At 39.7% G+C, this 22870-nt stretch overlaps 1 protein-coding gene across 2 annotated transcripts in view; it reads right to left on the minus strand.

The window, feature by feature from the left end:
• The window catches only part of LOC124550865, a 106172-nt gene that overhangs the window by 20705 nt on the left and 62597 nt on the right, over positions 1-22870 (minus strand). The window lies entirely within an intron of this gene.

Raw genomic sequence — 22870 nt, forward strand, 5'->3', positions numbered from 1 at the left:
CCTCAGGCATTGCCAAGTGCTGACTGGACAGTAGCCAAGAAGAGCTCAGTTAAAAGCTTCTGATTTTTAAACTAGGTGGATAGAAGCCCGAGAGAATTTCATCAGCATGTATCATTGTGGAATCATGCATTCATATACAATGAGAGATGCTTCTAAGGGCACAACACACAGAACTGAGCTGCTTCGTTATTTTATCTATGTGTTGACTTTTTTTATTTTTTTTTTATTTGTTTACATTTTAACTTGTTGTCCAGTGGACACCATATTGGAACTTGTCAGTGCCACATTTTTATTTTCTAGTACACAGCATGATAGGCCTACATGCAATGAATTCAGCACCTGATCCAGTGACATTTAGCACAAAATTTCAATTTTTGATTTTCACTTAAATCAAAAGGATGTTAAAGTGTCATTTATTTATGTATGAATGTGAAAATAAGTCTAGAAGAGTTATTTTAATGTAAGTACTGTAATACCAAAAGTTTTGTCAAACATATTTTGTAATCTTGAAAAATCCAGTATTGTTAATTACTGTTATTATATTTTACTATTACTTATGGCATTAACTTTTAATTTAAAAGAATATGGTCAAAATTCCAACTGGTTATGATAAATACTCAAAGACAATTTTATTTCATTGCCAAGTATTATATTTGGATAATTAGGTATATCTAGATCCACTTTGCTTTTGGGATTGTGTACTGGAGTTCCTTGTATGTTACACTAATGTACTTACCAACTGGGCATAGTGCATTGTGAAGAATGAATCTAACAAGTGTTTATTAAAATGTTGATGAAGAAAATTAAATTTCTGTGGCTTTTCATTTAAAGTTTCTCGCAGAAGATATTATGAATCAAATGACATCTTTCATCACACAGGAAATACTCCAAGAATACTGTTGCAAGTATTTGAAAAAGCTGTAATGGACATTATTCATAAAAAAATAAGTGATATTCATAAAAATAAGTGAGAAATTCAATCATTAACACTCAGAGACCAATTAAAGTAGAAGTTCTAACACTGATTTCTTTTTTCGCTTTTTAAGATACTGAAAGAATTCAAATGAACCATTGCAAAGTGAAAAGTGAGGTTTGTCAAACACTAATTCAGTTTTAGATTTGTCATCAGGTTAGAACCCCAAGAGTATGTGCATAGTGTGTTTCATATAGTGTATTATCATTAATGTTTACTTCTGGTTATACCATGTCATTAATGCTCATTTAAAATTGCATAATATGGATCTTTGTAAGATTAAGATTTAAACTGTTAACTATTAATCACTTGTATGGGTCTCTGTGAAGCCTTGGCCATCTCATCATAATCAAAGGTAACCAGTTCCTGAAATATAATGGTTGCCACTATGATGCATTCTGTCATTTCATTATTATTTATCTTACTTCACTTGTGGAAAGTACAGGAAAATATGACACTAAACAAAAGAATGAGACTAAACAAGCATACAAAAATGCTAAGAAACTAGTATAAAATTACATCAAGTGAACTCTTGGAGAGGATATTAATATCACAGCTCCATCAGAGCCTTATGTCCAGGAATGTAGTGACACAGCAGCTTTCGGATGGAGCTGTAGGAAGTTGTTCCAATTTCTGTGAAATCTTCAGATTGGAAATTCACTAATAATGTGAGCTGTTGTTCACTCCAATGCACAACAATTACATTCTGGAGACTTCTTATGATCCTCCCTTCATAAGAGGGTGCTTTTGATCTTGCATGTTTGGCTGAGATGCAGTTGTTGCTACTCCAGATTTTTCCTGGGAGCTGCACGAGCGCAGGTGATACAGTTTGGCCAGTGTGATACTCCAGGCTGTGACATGACGGATTGTGTTTATATGTGAAATGGAGGGTTTGGTTGTCAGCAGCACTTGAATGATGCGTGTGCCATGACATAGAGGGTGGCTGTGGTCTGAGTTGGGCTTCTGCATTTGTGTTGACTGCTGTGCTAGGGCTTAATGTCTGTGTGTTAGCTTGTGTCAGGCCCATTTCTGTGTGTGTTGGGCACTTTCTGTCAAAGTTGAAAAAATACAGAAGTGATTTAAGCTCAGCTGTTGGACGCACAATGGCAGTTAACTATTGTTCACATTTGCGCTTATACAAAGCAAACGTTTAACTATACGACAAAGGACGATACATTGTATGAATGATCGGAGCACCATGATTCTGTCAGAGTGCAGATATTATTTGTAAACATTGTATATTGAAAGATACAGCACTCAGAAGTTTTTCTGTAGGTGCCAACTGACAAAGGTATGATAATTTATTTACTAAATAATGTACAATGAAGATAGGTCAATCAAATTGTTGCTCCCAGCCAGATGCTTTGACCGGTATGTACAAATGATTTATAGTGTAAATATTTAAGCAGTGACACACATTGCAATTGGATTTAATTGAAAATTGATTTAAAATCTATCACAAAATAAAAGTTCACATACAGAAAGGCAGTATGCATTGTCAAAGATTTTAACAAACTATTTAAAATCCTTAGTTCTTAAGATTTACATTTTTTATTGTGTGTTTTCTTGTTTGTTTATAATTTTGCCTAGTTTCATCCTTAATATGAACTATCAAATATACATAAATTCTGAGTAGCACACAAAAAAGAGCAGTAAAAATCCATTAAGGAAGTGGTGTCAACTTAGTAGTTTTAATAATATTTAATGGCACCAACAGAAAGAACCCTTTTTGAGCATTGCAATGAAGGTTGCAGCTATTCAGTTTTAATTATTAAGTGGAATATTACACATACAATTTAATATAATATATTATATTAGACTAGAATTTCAGCATGTAGCTAATGATCCAGTCAAATAATTCTCAGTACTCTGTACCAAAACATATAATACAGGGTGGTGAAACTGCGAACCTCATTAAGCGATGCATATGAGAATTTGCTGAAAGTGGTGGACTGAGGCCATATATGGGCTGACAGCCATCATGATGTACAGAGGTTTTGTCATGACCTGGCTGCGGTAGGACCTGTGCTGATCAGAGAGCATTCTGTGTGAGATAATTGAAGCAACATCTCAGACAGACTGAGCAGTGATTCTAGCTTCACATGCTTTAGGTACAGAAAAGTTTGGACAGTAGTCCAGTAGCTGGACTTAGAAAACTCAAAGCCCATTTAGGTGTCTGATTGTTTTTGCCAGGTGACAGTCTAGACTTGTGATTCTTGCGTGATGTTTCTGACTCTGTTTCTAAACACAAAAGTTGGAAACTTCCTGACAGATTAAAACTGTGTGCCAGACCGAGACTCAAACTATGGACTTTTGCCTTTCACGGGCAAGTGATCTACCAAGCACGACTCCCGACCTGTCCTCACAGCTTTACTTCTGCCAGTATCTTGTCTCCTACCTTCCAAACTTTACAGCTCTCCTGCGAACTGGTTCTCAGGAGAGCTTCTGTAAAGTTGGAAGGTAGGAGAGGAGATACTGGCATAAGTAAAGCTGTCAGGATGGGGCATGAGTCATGCTTGGATAGCTCAGTTGGTAGAGCACTTGCTCGCACAAGGCAAAGGTCCCTAGTTCGAGTCTCTGTCCGGCACACAGTCTTAATCTGCCAGGAAGTTTCATATCAGCACACACTCCGCTGCAGAGTGTAAATATCATTATGGCACTAAAGTTGGACTTTGTTTCAGTTTTAGCTCCAAAGACTCTCATGATTTTTACTACAAATTGGCACTTAGATTTTAGCGTTGTGTGTATGTTTGACTCTAATTAGGTGTGAGTTAGTCTGCAATTTATTCTGCTTTAATAATTAGCATTGAATATACTTGAGGATTTCCAGCAGTTTTAAATTTATTAAATTTTATACAGTGAGCTTAACCTGCTGCTATGCTGGGGGTTCAAGTCACTTTTAATCACTTGCAGAAATAGTTGTTGCCACCAGTATTTGAGTTTATGTGAAAATTTTAAAGACAATAAACTTTTATTAGTGAAAATTTAAATATTAGAGAAGTGGATCATAATTTCATGTAATTTGCTCCTGTACAATGCCCAGTGATTAATTAATTGTCTTACTGTTTAATTGCATCAGCAACAATTTGACATAATTTTTTCAATTATAATATGCATGGGAAAGGGAAGACCCCCAGTGAAGATGAGAACCATCATATTTAATTTACAGCCAACTACAAATTTCTTTCCCTGTACCATCACAAGGTCTTGTTTGGCAAATGATGTCCTTCCAAATCTGAAGGAGTATATTGATGAATCTGCTAAGACCTCTTACAGGCTTCTGAGATATAAGTTCGATATGTGGAAAGCAGGATTCGGTTTTGTTAACCCTGATGATTTTTGTTATATGGGCATGGCATGCTTCTGTGCATTAAGTTTCATCTCCTATTGTTGGAGATCTCATCACAGGCTATAAAGACTCAAATAGCAATTTCCTGGACCATAGCTAAGTAACAAGACATTACTGGGCAGGAATAATCACAAGTAAAGATGGACAGTGCAATACATACATAATAGAGGTGAGGTGATATGTTTCTAATGAAAAATGACACAGATTTCACCTCATGGAAAAATAGGATAACAAAGATAAACAATATTCATGTTTGAGACAGGTCAGACTGTCAATATAAAGGTAAGAAATGTGCCCCCGTTGGGCGCTAACTCAAAGTATTCACCTATTATTCATGATGGATACTAAACTGTTGAGGAGTCCTCGGGGATATTGGCCCACTCCTCTTTTGAGGTGGTTTTCAATTCTTGCACAGTTTGAGAAAGGGATGTCTTCAACATTAGGAGATGAAGTGTTAGCCACAGAAATGTGCTCATGACCCCAGCTTAATGCTCACACAACTAAAATCTCTATGAGTTCAAATACAAGCCATGAAATCCTGCATTGCATGATGAATTTTCTTAGTTAGAGAATTTTTAGGATCTATGTTGCATACCTCAGTCCACTCACAAACCATTCCCTGTTTTTGACTGAGATCTGGTGGTGCTACATTAGGCAAGACTTAAAGTGTGGGGACAGGTGTTGATTTTAACATACCTGTGACAGTTATCCTTATGTAGAATGTCATGTCAGTTGAAAATTTGTGACAGGCTGAGACTCAAAATCAGACTTCCTTCATATTAACTACTGGACTGTCTGAATGTGCCTCTAACACAGATTCAGACTATTATAGCCACAGATGTCTGCTCCTGTGATTTATGAATACTGCTATCAGAGGACGTCCCACGAAGTATATGGGGATAGTATCACTGGGGGAATGGATTTGGTGGACGAGAGTAGCTTACTCTGGATGTGGACCATATGAATTAAATTCACTGATCTAAATGATTGGATGAAATCAGTAAAAATGCAATACCATGAGGTGTAAATGTAATGGCGTCAGCCAAGGCAGGACCTCAGTGCCGTATTCAGGATGTGAGCTACAGCCAGCTGGTGTAGCACTTTGATACCCTGGCAGTGACCTCAAAAGTGACCCAGTTCTGTAGGCAGTGGCAAACCTTTGGGAAGCTTCAACAGCACTTAAGCACGTGGCAGCACTCGTCTTCCAACTGCCTCACTTTGGATGAATATGTACCCCTAGCCAGCCAAAGAAAATCATCAGCACAGCTAGGCTGGCACTGACACTTGCCGCACACCACTCTCTGCTGTAAGGCTGGTGACATTCTCCTGATGCAGTTAAAATCATTGCAACAAGGCTGCCAACCAAAGACCGCTGCCCAACAGCCTAGCCTTCCATCTCACTCTGGACACCCGATGCCAAGATGCTGTCATATCATTCTGACTTAGCAACAGCTGACCACTAGAATGTACCAGTAGTGAGGCCATTCACTACCGGCTGCCTCCTCGAGAAACATTTTTGACCGCATTTCCACATCAGTGCATCTAAGCCTGAAGTTTGATACACATCGTGTGCTGTCTGCCTGCTGCAGGCATGCTGTACTATGTTTGTTTATAGTTAATAATAAATAACTTTTACAACAACTGGCTCCCTTCATCACCTACACCTCACCCACATCCAGCAGAGCGACATTTGCATGATATATGCACTTTTACAGAATGTTGATAAATGATAAGTGAGTTACTATTTTGATTTACTGTACATTTCCACTCATCAAAATGCTGAACCACTCACTGAATGATTCTTCCTGTGAGAGCCTATGTAAATTTGATGACTGTGTATTGAAAAGTATCTTCATTGGTGTTATACGTTATGCTGCATATCTATTATGACACATGAGAGAGCAGAAGCGGCGGCAGAGTCAGATAGCAAAAGCACTAATGATGTGGACCAGGAATGCTGGCTGACACTAACACCATTGCACACAGATGCAGTTAAAGAAACTGCAAGAGTAAACCATGAAGTTCGCCACTAATGTTGGAAGCTGTCATCGAATCAAAGCTCTGCTCCTTCATCCATTTTAGCAGTTGTTTGATAGAGTTCTTAGTAGTTTATGTCCAAGCAGGCACATTGAGCATGAAGATACATGAGGAGCCAGTACTGTAATTTGTAATGTGAAATAATATGCTTTGATCTCCAAAGTTGGCGTGGATGCTTGAGTCCTAGCTGTGAAATATTGGGAAGTACTAATAAGGTAAATTTTGGCGCAAGGTAGATGAAAACATGTGACCTGGGTAAAAGATCTTTGTTTTCGATTGGTAGTGGAAAAAGTGGTGTGGCCAAACAGGAAATTGCATGATTTTTGTTGTCTCTCTCAATTAGTGAGCACACGTTATATATGGCTGTGGAATTACTTACATTTTCAGGGGATTTTCTTTACTCAACTCTTTGCCAAACAGTGTACGACTCTGTAATAAACAATATACGCCTTTCTAGTACCCTCATCTTTTTAATTTGACAGTTATTTAAAAAAGTGTTGTGATACTAAATATTAATTAATGTCTGGTAAATAAGAACATGACAAAAGAGATCTAAACTAACAAATATCATTATTTTTAGTGTCACTCTACAAGTTGGCTCAGATGATAAAATTGTTTCAACAATGCACTTTTGGATGTAGAAGTTATTTTTTTAGGTGCCAGATTTTTAACTGAATGTCAGTTCAAGTGGTACAGGTTATAATTAAAGATCAGATGCACTATATTATACTTAAAAAATTTCTTAAAAGGAAAGGATTATGTGTACAAATATAATTCATGTATGAATATAAACATAAACTCATTGAGTTTGTTTTGTGCTCCCCATTTAGTGTTATGAGTGCAGTGCCTTGACAAAATGGTGTCAAAGAAAGAAAAGCGTTTCATGTGTTGGAATGTGTGGAATGTTTATCTGTGACAACAGTGCAGCATGAAGTCAAAATATATCATGGAAAAGAACCATCAACTACATCGTATGCAGAGCACTGTACATTGGTCTTGACAATTTTGGGAGGCTTGTTGTCTCTGTAAACAGAAAAGCACTGGTCAACCCAGTGTGCCAGATGCAAACATAAGATGGTGAGGGAAAGTTTTATATGGAATCTAAAAAAATCAATGCTCCTTACAAACCAAGAACTCTGAATACTGCAGTAAACTGTGTGGAAGATATTTCTGTGGTGTCTAAATCATACTACCTGCAGGTCATGCAACAATTAAAAAAAAACTCTGCTGCCACTTTCAATTTTGCATCACAATGCAGGGGACAGTAGAGGATGAACATTTTAACAATAAGGTGATATTCAGCTAAGAAGCAACCTCCCATTTATCTGAGAAAGTTAATTGCCACAATGTAAGTTTGTGTGGCACTGAAAATCTCAATAAACTGTGGCACATGAATGACATTCATGAAGGGTTAATTTTTTTTAAGTAGTCTCACAAACAAAGTTGTATGGGCCATTTTTCTTCTGTGAGATGACTGTGGTAGGTATTTATTACCTCAGTATACTGCAGTTGTGGTTCTTTAAACAACTGACTGCTGATTCCATAGTTTTCATCTTCCTCTTCATTGGAGCATCAAAGGTTGTCACTATATAAATGATGAACTACTGCATCACTTGATTGGGTGTAGTGGCTCTGTTCACTTGGCCACTGCAAGTCACCTTCCCAAATGCTTTATGACTTTTTTCTGTGGGAGTACAGAAAGGACATCTCCCCTCTGAGAACACTGGAACAGCTGAGAGAGTGCTCCAGTGCACTGTGATGTCCTTTTGCAAGATGTTGCTGTGTAATGCTATGTAATGTGTAATGGTACAGATTAGTATACCATCTGATCCCCCAACTTTAGTATAGAAGCTCATACACAGATCAGAATCAAGCAAACTGTTTCACTTGCTATAAATTGTGGTCATTCTCTAATGCCAGCGTATTATCTGTCTGAAATTATAATTATACTGAGTGCTATACCATTAAACTTCAAATTATTGTTATTTTATGTAAAACTGTCTTCCAGAGCATATTGTAGCAACTTGAATTTAACTTAAAAAATACTTACAAAATTTCTGTATAACTTTTATCTACATAAATTTGTTGATATTGTGCCAAAGAGTCAGGAAGAATGTTAGCAGGAAAACTACTGGGTAATTAAAATGTAAATTAACTTTTTTCTGTGTTTACAAAATGTATTTCACTGAATTTGGTCTAAAAATATGCCATCTAAATTCTGCTTGTGTGAAACGTGTCAGCACATTTCTTAGTAACAAATCCTTTATTCAGACTGTCAGAGATTTAAAATTTTAATTATAATTTCAACAAAGTGTCATTTGAACAGTGCTATGAAATATGCTGATTGTTAGACATTATTTATACAGCAGTAAATGCGCTCCCAGTTCGGTTTGCCAAAATGTTACATAGAGTCTGATTTTAGGCATAGTTAAGGCAGGTTGTCTGTGTTGGTTGTTGCCAGAAATGGGTGTTGCCATGCTTTTCTTTGATTGGAGCAATAAATGAAGAGAAATTTTAAAACAGTGTTTGGCTTATACATTCTGCAATTACTGAAGATCTAAGCAGAGCTACACTTTCTCCCAGATAAGTATATTTCCCAGATTGTTATCGACTACCTCAGATTTCAACTTTTTTCCCCCTTTTGCATCTGTTTCATCCTTCTCATGATTTTTCCCATATATTTGGGTGTATTTTTGCGAAATTTATCAGACGTAATTCTACTTTATTTAAGTGATTTTTCGTATTTTTTCCACTACCATAGATCCTTGCTCCTTCCATCTGCATCAATGCAGAAAAGTTTCCTTATCCCTAGCCAGATGCCAGTCCCACATACCATTCCTGCATTGTTACTTGGCTATGGAATCCCCCCAAATCGCCTTACCATCAAATTACCCATATCTGGCTGCCACCCCTCCTTCCACAATGACCTCCACCTGTCCAGATTCTGCCAATCCTTAGCCCTCGCCAACATAGTCCTGCAAAACCATATCAACTAAGCCCAAACCTCCTTACAGTACCATCTCTAGATCTGCAAAATTCTCATGCTATGCAGTCCCAACTTCCTGGAACACGTAATACACATTGAAACTCTTGCCCTGCAGGAACTTGAACAACATGCAAAACACCACCTCAAAAAGCTCTCCATCCTGCTCACTTCCTACTCCTGCCTTGGAGCACCACTAACCACCACCTCCACAACAACCTCCAAACCTCCCCCACATCCATTCATAGCTGACAAATCCTGTTTCACAGACCTACTACACTTACCCCACCCTTCAAAACTCCCTCCCACCACCACACAGAATCCAGAACCTAAACGGGCCCATAACACACTCATGAACCTTTCCTCCAGAAGCCTTAGCCCATCAGGAATATCAGTCCTTTCCAAAGGCCTCACCTATTCTTCTCTCCTTCTCCCAGTCCCTACAGTGGTAGAACTTTTTTTCCACCAACCTTACCAATCAGACTCAATCAGAGACCAATACCTAACCCAGTCTAACTCAGTTCACTACTCCATCCAACCATGATCAACCCCCACTGCCCCGAAATCAATCCCAGTCAACTTTCCAAAATTTCTTAACTTCGAACCTTGCCTCACTATCATTCCCCAAAGCCCTCAACATGCAGACTAACCTCCACAGAAAGAAGTGCAGTCCACCATCTAAAAACTGATCCTAACCTCACAATCCTACCTACAGACAAAGGCTCCACAACTGTTGCTTTGAACTGTGAGGATTACCTGGCAGAAGCACTCCACCAGTTGTCAGATACTTCCACTTACAAACGTTGCCACAATGATCTCATTCCAGAAACCCAGCAGGATCTCTACTCAAATCCTTAGGCCCATCCCAGAACTTCTCCCTGGAGTCCATCTCTCTACTCACCCCCCTCCCCACCACCCACTTCACGCACTCCTACCTTCTACATGCTTCCTAAAGTCCATAAATCTAACCATCCAGGACACCCCATTGTGGCCAGTTAATGTGCTCCCACTGAGATACTCTCTTCTCTTGAAGACCAACACCTTCAGCCTGTTACCTGGAACCTACCCTCATATGTAAAAAATACCAACCATGAAACTTCCTGGCAGATTAAAACTGTGTGCCCGACCGAGACTCCAACTCGGGACCTTTGCCTTTCGCGGGCAAGTGCTCTACCATCTGAGCTACCGAAGCACGACTCACGCCCGGTACTCACAGCTCTACTTCTGCTAGTATCTCGTCTCCTACCTTCCAAACTTTACAGAAGCTCTCCTGCGAACCTTGCAGAACTAGCACTCCTGAAAGAAAGGATATAGCGGAGACATGGCTTAGCCACAGCCTGGGGGATGTTTCCAGAATGAGATTTTCACCCTGCAGCGGAGTGTGCGCTGATATGAAACTTCCTGGCAGATTAAAACTGTGTGCCCGACCGAGACTCGAACTCGGGACCTTTGCCTTTCGCGGGCAACCTTTCTTTCAGGAGTGCTAGTTCTGCAAGGTTCGCAGGAGAGCTTCTGTAAAGTTTGGAAGGTAGGAGACGAGATACTGGCAGAAGTAGAGCTGTGAGTACTGGGCGTGAGTCGTGCTTCGGTAGCTCAGATGGTAGAGCACTTGCCCGCGAAAGGCAAAGGTCCCGAGTTTGAGTCTCGGTCGGGCACACAGTTTTAATCTGCCAGGAAGTTTCATATCAGCGCACACTCCGCTGCAGAGTGAAAATCTCATTCTGGAAACATCCCCCAGGCTGTGGCTAAGCCATGTCTCCGCTATATCCTTTCTTTCAGGAGTGCTAGTTCTGCAAGGTTCGCAGGAGAGCTTCTGTAAAGTTTGGAAGGTAGGAGACGAGGTACTGGCAGAAGTAGAGCTGTGAGTACCGGGCGTGAGTCGTGCTTCGGTAGCTCAGATGGTAGAGCACTTGCCCGCGAAAGGCAAAGGTCCCGAGTTCGAGTCTCGGTCGGGCACACAGTTTTAATCTGCCAGGAAGTTTCATATCAGCGCACACTCCGCTGCAGAGTGAAAATCTCTTTCTGGAAATACCAACCATGTACTCCACCAGCTCTCCACAGTTCCTTTTCCTTTACCACATGGTATCCTGCTCATCACTATTGATGCCACCTGCCTTTACACTAACATTCCTAATGCCCATGGCCTTACAGCTATTGAACACTATGAACACTACCTTTCCCAACACTCGATGGATTCCAAACCAAGAACCTCCTTCCTTGTTACCAGGACCAACTATGTACTCACACACAATTACTTCTCCTTTGAAGGCATTACCTTCAAACAAATACGGGATACAGCTATGGGTACCCGATTGGTACCATCCCATGCCAACCTATTCATGAACCATCTAGAGGAATTCTTGTTAAAAACCAAGAATCCTAAACCCCTCACCTGGTCCAGATTCATTGATGACATCTTTGTGATCTGGATTGATGCTGAGGACAACCTATGTACATCCTCCAGAATCTCAACAGCTTCTCCCCCTTTTGTTTCACCTGGTCCTACTCAACCCAACAAGCCACCTTCCTCTAGATGTTGACCTCCACCTCAAAATGGCTACATTAATACCTCCAGCCATATCAAGCCTACAAACCACCAGCAATACCTCCACTTCTCCACTTCAACAACTGCCATTTGTCCCATACCAAGAGGTCCCTTCCATACAGCCTAGACACCCATGGTCATCGCATCTGCAGTGACGAGTGGTCCCTCTTGAAATACACCAAAGGTCTCACTGAAGTATTCACAGACTGTAATTGTCCTTCCAACCTTGTACAAAAACAAATCTCCCATGTCTTATCTTTCCAGTCTCCCACCACCTCCCAAAGTCCTACCATCTGACTGCAAAGGAGCATTTCCCTAATAACTCAGTACCACCCAGGACTGGAGCAACTGAATTACATTCTGTGCCAGGGTTTTGACTACCTTTTGTCATGCCCTGAAATGAGAAATGTCCTACCCACTATCCTTCCCACCCCTCCCACAGTGGTATTCTGCTGTTTACGAAACCTACACAATATACTTGTCTGTTCTTACACAACCCCTGCTCCCAACCCCTTACCTCATGGCTCATACCCCTGTAATAGACCTAGATGCAAGGCCTGTCCCATACATCTTCCCACCACCACCTACTCCAGTCCAGTCACGAACATCATCTATCGCATCAAAGGCAGGGCTGTGTGTGAAACCAGTCATGTGACATACAAGCTAAGCTGCAATCACTGTTGCATTATATGTGGGCTTGACAACCAAGTTGTCTGTCTGCATAAATGGCCACTGCCAAACTGTGGTAAAGCAACAATTGGACCAACCTGTTGCTGAACATGCTACCAAACATGACATCCTTCATTTCAGTGAGTGCCTCACAGCCTGTGCCATACAGATCCTTCCCACCAATACCAGCATTTCTGAAGTGCGCAGGTGGGAACTCTCCGTGCAATACATTGTACGTTCCAGTAACCCTCCTGGCCTCAACCTTCATTAGTCACTGTCCTCACCCATCCAGCCCCTTCCCTTTTCCCATTCCAGCACTACACAGCCATCATTCCACCACCACAATCAGTCTTTTCATTTCTCTACTTTTCCGCCACTGGCTCTGAAAGCTTGTAAAAGTTAAATCCTTTTGTGTGTGTATTCCCCTGCCACCCCTGCTGCCCCTGCTGCTGCTTGGTGAGTAGATTTATTTATCTATACATTTACATTATATCATCAATAATTTATTATTTTCGTTGCTACATATATTTTGTGAGGTAGAAATAATTTAAATGAAAAAAATTAATACTTGATTACTTTTCTTGTTGTCAACATTGAAAACACAGTTGGCCCTAAAAATTCATATCATTGTCAATACTTAAAGATACACCTTTATAGTAGCTGTATCTTTCATAGCACTACAATGGCAGGCTTGTAAATAATTGGCTTTGTTGTGCTAAGGAAGTCAGACATAATGAGATTTTCACTCTGCAGCGGAGTGTGTACTGATATGAAACTTCCTGGCAGATTAAAACTGTGTGCCTGACCGAGACTCGAACTCGGGACCTTTGCCTTTCGCGGGCAAGTGCTCTACCATCTGAGCTACCCAAGCATGACTCACGCCCCATCCTCACAGATTTACTTCTGCCAGTACCTCATCTCCTACCTTCCAAACTTAACAGAAGCTCTTCTGCGAACTTTGCAGAACTAGCACTCCTGAAAGAAAGGATATTGCAGAGACATGGCTTAGCCACAGCCTGGGGGATGTTTCCAGAATGAGATTTTCACTCTGCAGCAGAGTGTGTGCTGATATGAAACTTCCTGGCAGATTAAGACTGTGTGCTGGATGGAGACTGGAACTTGGGACCTTTGCCTTTCGCGAGCAAGTGCTCTACCATCTGAGCTACCCAAGCACGACTCACGCCCCGTCCTCACAGCTTCGCAGGAGAGCTTCTGTTAAGTTTGAAAGGTAGGAGATGAGGTCCTGGCAGAAGTAAATCTGTGAGGATGGGGCATGAGTCGTGCTTGGGTAGCTCAGTTGGTAGAGCATTTGCCCGCGAAAGGCAAAGGTCCTGAGTTTGAGTCTTGGTCCAGCACCCAGTTTTAATCTGCCAGGAAGTTTCAAAGTCAGACATGTTTGAAACTTCTGTTGAATGAAAGTTGTACATCACTCAATGTTACTATAGGAAATCTGAGAAAGACTGCTCATAACCAATTAAATATTATGGTACTCAGCAACAGTGTGCCTTTGCTTTTTCTCCCCAAATTGTTCCAATCTTAATGTTGATCTAAGTTTTAATTTTCTGGCTGGTTATTTTAAATGTGTTGCATGTCAGAGACTGATTATATTTATGACTTTGCTGTGGTGACACCAGTGTTACATTTTGTGTCAATGAACTTGTTATTTAAATGGATTACACACACCTCTGATATACACTGAGGTGAGAAAAGTCATGGGATATAGTGTCAGAACCCCTTTTGCCCAGCATAGTGCAGGAGCTCAATGTGACATGGCCTCAACAAGTCACTGGACGTCCCCTGCAGGAATACTGAGCCATGGTGCACCTATAGCCATCCATAATTGCAAAACTGTTGCTGGTGCAGGATTTTGGGCATGATCTGACCTCTTGATTATGTCCCGTATTTGTCCAATAGGATTCATGTTGGGCAGTCTGGGCGGCCAAATCATTCACTTGAATTGTCTAGAATGTTCTTCAAATCAATTGTGAACAACAGTAGCCCAGTGATATGGCATATTGTTATCCATAAGAATTCCATTGTTGTTGGGAACATGAATGGCTGCAAGTGGTCTCCAAGTAGCTGAACATAACCCTTTCCTATGGTTCCATTGGACCAGAGGACCCAGTCCATTCGTTATAAATGTAATCCACACCATTATGGGGCACTACCAGCTTGCACAGTGCCTTATTGACAACTTGAGTCCACAGCTTTGTGGGGCCTATGCTAAACGAACAAATCTTAGTGTCAGCTCTTACTAACTGAAATCAGGACTTATCTGACCAGGCCACAGTTTTCCAGTCATTTAGTGTCCAACTGATATAGTAACAAGCCTAGGAGATACATTGCAGGCTATGTCATGCTGTTAGCAAAGGCACTCGTATAGATTATCTGCTGACATAGCCCATACATTGGTCATCTGCTGCTTTAGCCCACCAATGCCAAATTTCTCTGCAGTGTCCTAATGGATGTCCCAAATTCGTTACTTAAGTTACTCTGAACAATGTTGTTTGTCTGTTAGCACTGACAACTTTATACAGACTCTGCTGTTTTCGGTCATTAAGTGGACGGTGTTGTCCGAGGTGAGAGGTAATGCCTGAAATGTGATATTCTTGGCACGCTCTTGGCACTGTGGATCTTGGAATACTAAATTCACTAACAATTTATGAAACAGAATATCCTGTGCATTTAGCTCCAACTACCATTCCACATACAGAACCCATTTATTCGCATTATGTGGCCATAATCACATTGGAAACATTTCCACATCACTCACCTGTTTGCAAATGGCAGTTTCACCTATGCATTGCCCTTTTATACTTTGTGTACGTGATACTGCTGCCATCTACGTATGTGCATATAGCAATCCCATGACTTTTCTCACCTTGGTGTAATAGGTTTGTAACAATTTACGATTCATAGTTGGCTATTTGTGTAGAGTATGTAATTTTTCTGAGAGAGTTTCTTCTGCTTTGGAAGATTTACTTCGAGTTGTTGGAGTAATATCATTTGCATATGTTGCTGCCAGAATTTTTCTTTTGTATTTAAACAAAAGGGGAGTCAACACTGACCCCTGGAGCAATGAATTTTTTTATATCAAAACATGTTTTCCTACAGTGACTCTGAAAGGGTTATTTTTAATCAAATTCTCCAGACAGAGAGAGTTCTCAACATCATATTCAATATTAGAATAAAAAGTAACCATTTAAGTCACAATTTCTTCTCTCTTTTTCATAGTGACTAGTTTTGGTTATCATAAGCACACCTGACTAAAATTAACATACCTATATCACATCAGGGGTCAGTGCACGGAGCCATTGTATACTACCAGAAGATAACCACCAGTAGAAAGAAAAGAAACTGCAATTCTTCTATTTATGTTTACATGTACTTCTATACTCTGCGAACCACCCTGAGGTGCATGGCAGACGATATGTCCCATTGTATCTGTTACTAGGGTTTCTTCATGTTCCATTCACATATGGAGCATGAGAAGAATGATAGTGTGAATGCCTCTGTGCATGCAGTAATTATTCGAATCTTATCTTCATGATCTCTGTGTGAATGATACATAGTTGGTTGCAGTATATTCATAGAGTAATCATTTAAAGGCGGTTCCTGAAACTTTGTTAATAGACTTTCTCAGGGTAGTTTTTGTCTGTCTTCAATAGTCTTCCAGTGCACATCCTTTAGTATCTCTGTGACACTCTCCCACGGATTAAGTAAAGCTTTGACCACTTATACTGTCCTTTTCTGTATACGTCTAATATCCCCTGTTAGTCCTGTTTGGTATGGGTCCCACACACTTGAGCAATATCCTAGAGCTGATCTCATGAGTGATTTGTAAGCAATCTTCTTTGTAGACTGATTGCACCTCTACATCTCCATCTACATCCATACTCCGCAAGCCACCTGACGGTGTGCGGTGGAGGGTACCTTGAGTACCTCTATTGGTTCTACCTTCTATTCCAGTCTCGTATTGTTCGTGGAAAGAAGGTTTGTTGGTATGCCTCTGTGTGGGCTCTAATCTCTCTGATTTTATCCTCATGGTCTCTTCGCGAGATATACATAGGAGGGAGCAATATACTGCTTGACTCCTCAGTGAAGGTATGTTCTCGAAGCTTCAACATAAGCCCGTACCGAGCTACTGAGCATCTCTCCTGCAGAGTCTTCCACTGGAGTTTATATATCATCTCCGTAATGCTTTCGCGATTACTAAATAATCCTGTAATGAAGCGTGCTCTCTCCATTGGATCTTCTCTATCTCTTCTATCAACCCTATCTGGTACTGATCCCACACAGCTGAGCAGTATTCAAGCAGTGGGCAAACAAGTGTACTATAACCTACTTCCTTTGTTTTTGGATTGCATTTCCTTAGGATTCTTCCAATGAATCTCAGTCTGGCATCTGTTTTACCGACGATTAGCTTTATATGATCATTCCATTTTAAATCACTCCTAATGCCTACTCCCAGATAATTTATGGAATTAATTGCTTCCAGTTGCTGACCTGCTATATTGTAGCTAAATGATAATGGATATTTCTTTCTATGTATTCGCAGCACATTATACTTGTCTACATTGAGATTCAATTGCCATTCTCTGCACCATATGTCAATTCGCTGCAGATCCTCCTGCATTTCAGTACAATTTTCCATTGTTACAACCTCTCGATACACCACAGCATCATCCGCAGAAGGCCTCAGTGAACTTCCTATGTCATCCACAAGGTCATTTATGTATATTGTGAATAGCAACGCTCCTACAAAACTCCCCTGCGGCACACCTGAATTCACTCTTACTTCAGAAGACTTCTCTCCATTGAGAATGACATGCTGCATTCTGTTATCTAGGAACTCTTCAATCCAATCACACAATTGGTCTGATAGCCCATATGCTCTTACTTTGTTCATTAAACGACTGTGGGAAACTGTATCAAACACCTTGCAGAAGTCAAGAAACACGGCATCTACCTGGGAACCCGTGTCTATGGCCCTCTGAGTCTCGTGGGCAAATAGCGCAAGCTGGGTTTCACACGATCGTCTTTTTCAAAACCCATGCTGACTCCTACAGAGTAGATTTCTAGTCTCCAGAAAAGTCATTATACTCGAACATAATATGTGTTGCAAATTCTACAACTGATCGACATTAGAGATATAGGTCTATAGTTCTGCACATCTGTTTGATGTCCTTTCTTGAAAATGGGGATGACCTGTGCCTTTTTCCAATCCTTTGGAATGCTATGCTCTTCTAGAGACCTACGGTACACCACTGCAATAAGGGGAGCAAGTTCCTTCGCGTACTCTGTGTAAAATCGAACTGGTATCCCATCAGGTCCACCGGCCTTTCCTCTTTTGAGCAATTTTAATTGTTTCTCTATCCCTCTGTCATCTATTTCGATATCTACCATTTTGTCATCTGTGTGACAATCTAGAGAAGGAACTACAGTGCAGTTTTCCTCTGTAAAACAGCTTTGGAAAAAGACATTTAATATTTTGGCTTTTAGTCTGTCATCCTCTGTTTCAGTATCATTTTGGTCACAGAGTGTCTGGACATTTTGTTTTGATCCACCTACCGCTTTGACATAAGACCAAAATTTCTTAGGATTTTCTGCCAAGTCAGTACATACAACTTTACTTTCGGATTCATTGAACACCTCTTGCACAGCCCTCCTCACACTACATTTCACTTCACGTAATTTTTGTTTGTCTCCAAGGCTTTGGCTATGTTTATGTTTGCTGTGAAGTTCCCTTTGCTTCTGCAGCAGTTTTGTAACTCAGTTGTTGTACCACAGTGGCTCTTTTCCACCTCTTATGATCTTGCTTGGCACATACTCATCTAACACATATTGTACGATGGTTTTGAACTTCATCCACTGATCCTCAACACTATCTGCATTTGAGGCAAAACTTTTGTGTTGAGCTATCAATATTCTACCAATAAACTGAAGTCTACCACCAGCTTTACCCATGACTGAACCTATCCCCTGTTAGTCCTGTTTGGTATGGGTCCCACAGATTTGAGCAATATCTTAGAGCCTATCACATGATTGATTTGTAAGAAATCTTCTTTGTAGATTGATTGCACCTCCCCTGTATTCTACCAATAAACCGAAGTCTACCACCAGCTTTACCCATGAGTGAACCTATGTGATCATTCCATTTCATATCCCCATAAAGTATTACACCCAGGTATTTGTATGATTTGACTGATTCCAACAGTGATGCATTGATATTATTATAGTCATAGGATACTACGTTGGTTTGTTTTTTTTTTTTTTTTTTTTTTTTTTTTTTTTTTTTTTTTTTTTTTTTTTTTTTTTTTTTTTTTTTTATGAAGTGCAAAATTGTACATTTCTGAATATTTAGAGCAAGTAGGCAATCCCTGCACCACTTTTAAATCTTATCAAGATCTGACTGAATATTTATGCAGCTTCTGTCAGACAGTACTTCATTATAGGTTGCTGCATTATCCACAAAAATTCTGATTTTACTATTAATACTGTCTTTAATGTCAGCAAGAGCCCCAGCTCACTTTCCTGGGCACACCCAAAGTTACTTCTACCTCTGACTCTCCATCCGAGATAACATCCTGTGTCCTCAGTACCAAAAAGTCTTCAGTCCAATCACAAATTTCACTTGATACCTCATATGATTGGACTTTTGACAATAACTGTAGATGTGGTACTGAGTTAAATGCTTTTCAGAAATCAAGAAATGCTGCTTCTGCCTGATTGCCTTGATCCAAAGCCTTCATTATGTAATGTGAGAAAAGCGTGATTTAGTTTTCATATGATCAATGTTTTTGAAATCCATGCTGGTAGGCACTGAGAAGGTCATTCTGTTCAAGATACCTAATTATGTTTCAGCTCAGAATATGTTCTAAGATTCTACAATAATTTGATGTCAAGGGTATTGGATGATAGTTTTGTGGATCACTTCTACTACCTTTCTTGTAAATGGCTGTGACGTGTAATTTTTTCCAAGAACTGGGCATGATTTTTTTGTTCAATGGATCTATGATAGATTATATTAGAACAGCAGCGAACTCAGCCACAAATTCAATATAGAATGTGACAGGGGTGGCAATTCTCCTGGGTTTTTCTTTGTAAAGAAATGTTTAAAAATGGAGTTAAGCCTGTTGCTTTGCTACCCTCAATTTCACTTCCTGTCCTATTTGCTTGGAACTTGACACTAACTTTGGTGCCACTAACAGCCTTTACATATGACCAGAATGTTTTCAGGTTCTATAAGAGATCACTTGACAATATTTTGCTACAGTAGTCACTGAGGGCTTCACACATTGCTCTCTTGACAGCCAAATGCATTTCATTCAGAATCTCTCTATCTATAGCCATATGCTTTGTTTTACACCTATTATGCAGTAATCTCTGTTTATTTAGAAGTTTCTTTACAATGACCGTATACTTTCGAGGTTCCCTACCATTATGAACTATTCTACTGGCTGCATTTCTATCCAGTATGTGGTCAACTATTCTTTTAAACTTGAGCCATAGTTCCTCTACCTGTACCTGCCCTGTGCTGAAATTTCAAGTTCCTCATTATGACACAACTGTTTTTTTTTATCTAGTTTACTGAACATATATATTTTTCTGCTTGTTTTTGTTGTCCTTTGTATTTTGGTAATCATTGTTGTCATGATCACTAGTACCGGTTTTGATGTGGACATCCTCAAAGACGTCAGGCCTATTTGTTGCCATTAGATCCAATATATTTCCATCAGGAATGAGGTCTCTAACTATCTGTTCTAGGTAGTTCTCAGAGAAGGCGTTTAGTAAAGTTACACAGGCCTTATCATCCCCACCACTAAAAAATTAATATTGGATAATTAAAATCTCTACTGATGTTTATGATATGATTGGGGAACTTATGTACATGTAAAAGGTTCTGAAATTCCAATACGTTGCCAAAATTTTAAATTTACTGCAAAAATATTAGCAGCAGTTCGAATAATGGACTATCCTCTGCCCCTGTTACATAGACTGATCATTCATTTTGATTTCTTCATCAGCTCTTAATCTACTCTATGCTGACTGACAAAATTTATGGATTTGTTGTTAATACTCATGAAATCATCCTTCTTACACTGAACTCAGAGAACAGCAAGTTTTAATACCTGTTTGAAGAGGTGTCATACCAACCATCTTGCTGAGAATTTAACATATCATCAGTTCACAACCTTTTAGATTCTCTCTAAAATATAAACTACCTTTGAAATTATGTATTTGAATTAGTATTAACTACAGAAAATTTTTCTTATTTCAAGAGAAGTTACAGAGAAGACAATTGAGATCTGCAAACTTTCACACAGTGTACTATTTTTTTATTTTCTTCTGAAACAATTGAATCAGTTGTCTTATGCACTGTTTTGAAATATCAAGAACACGCACATTTATGGCATAATCCTGCACAACATAAATATTTTACTGTCATGTGGCTCTGTTCCCTCTCTATCTTTTAATAATAGTTTTCTTATATTTTTCTTATCCATTTATTTTGCTTGCCTAAGAAGATAGCATACAACAGTATTTTGAACCTCTTTCTTCTAAATAACCTTTTAATTGCTGTTCATTTCACTTACAATAAATGATTCTCTACAGAGAAAGCAATACAGTATTTTTCAGTCAGTTCTGCCAGTACTAAAATGGAACATATGGCATTTACTGTGATTCTGCCAAGCCGTGTAATTGTGTAGATCATAAATTTTACCCGAAAAACTAAAATTTTATGACATGAAAGGCAGGCATTTGTGTGGACAGAATCACACTCTAACAACAAAATGCATGGCCATACTAAAATTTGATACAGTATGAATAAAACTAAATTCAGAGAGGGGAAACATTAAATACTGAATCTTGCCAGGTTCAACACTTAGACTACATCTGTTCTTGACCTATATAAATGATATAGCTTGAACATTGAAGGACTGTTGAAAAACTGCGATGTATTTAGAGGACCTAATTATAATTGTTATTAACTCAAATATATCCATACCAGGCACAATCAAGAGGATGATGAAATCTGCTAAGGTCTGCTTCATGGCAAATTCCTTAACCCGTCATCTTCCAAAAATTGTATTATACAATGCCAAACAAATAAAAATTACTTAAGGGACTAGAAGAACTGATCATTGAGTACACATAACATGAATTTCCATGTGTACATAAAGATATCAGTCTGAGGTGGCATCAGGCTATGGATAAGTTATCTAAAAAGCTCACTTCCTCCTGATTTGTACAAAAAAGCGGTACAGACAAACAAATGGTTGCAATATCAGAAAAACTGGATGATTTATTTGAGAGAATGAGCCTAACAAGTTGATCAAATCAGTTATGCATTAATCCGCCCTCACCCTTATCCAAGCAATTATTCAGCTGGGCATTGAGGGATACATTGCCAAATTCTGTGCAACTGGTGCATTAGAATGTTAAAATCTTCAGCTCCAAACATTCTCAGTTGGGTAGAGACCTGGTTAGCGTGCTGGCCAATTTATGGTTTGGAAAGCATGAAGACAAGCAGTAGGAACTCTTGACATGTGCAGGCAGGCATTATCTTGCTGAAATGTAAGCCCAGGATGGCTTGGCATGAAAAGCAACAAAATGGGGTTAGAACATTGTTGATTTATTGCTTTGCTGTAAGAGTACCACAGATGTCGCTCAAAGTGGTCCTGTTATCAAATGAAATGGCACTGCAGACCATCACTCCAAGTTTTCAGGATATCCCACACTTTCTGAGGTGTCTTCAGACACATCTTTGCTGGTCACCAGGGCTCAGTTTGAAGTGGTAAACATCACTGAAGACACTTCTACTCCATCCAGTGAGATGCCAATCTGAGTGAGGGCAACACCGCAGCAAACAGGCTGTTGTTGCACAGAGGTCAATGGCAGTTGGCACAAGGAATGCCATGAGCTCAGCCCCTTTCTCTGAGCTGCCTATTAATAATATGTGCTCACTGAAGCATCAGTTTCATGTCATATTGATGATAATGATGAATCCAGTGTTCTCAGTACCTTTCTGATGATTGCTCAGTCATCACATTCTGTCATCTTTCTAGCATGAATTCTTCTTTCTTCATGCTGTATTCAGCTATGTTTCACCCAATCCTGCCATCGCCAAACAGTAGCATCATTCCCATTCAAATGTTGAGTGAGGCACTGATCACCCCAATCAGCTTCTTTGAGCTGAACTAGATGTCTGCTCTCAAATGCTGATATCTATTTTGTTCATGTGCCTGCTTGTGGGGAATAGACTTTATGCCCTGGCATCAGCATGTCCCCTGTTTATTATCCTTGTCAGCT

Source organism: Schistocerca americana, chromosome 9 (genome assembly GCF_021461395.2).
Source record: "Schistocerca americana isolate TAMUIC-IGC-003095 chromosome 9, iqSchAmer2.1, whole genome shotgun sequence".
In the NCBI taxonomy this organism is placed as follows: Eukaryota; Metazoa; Arthropoda; class Insecta; order Orthoptera; family Acrididae; genus Schistocerca; species Schistocerca americana.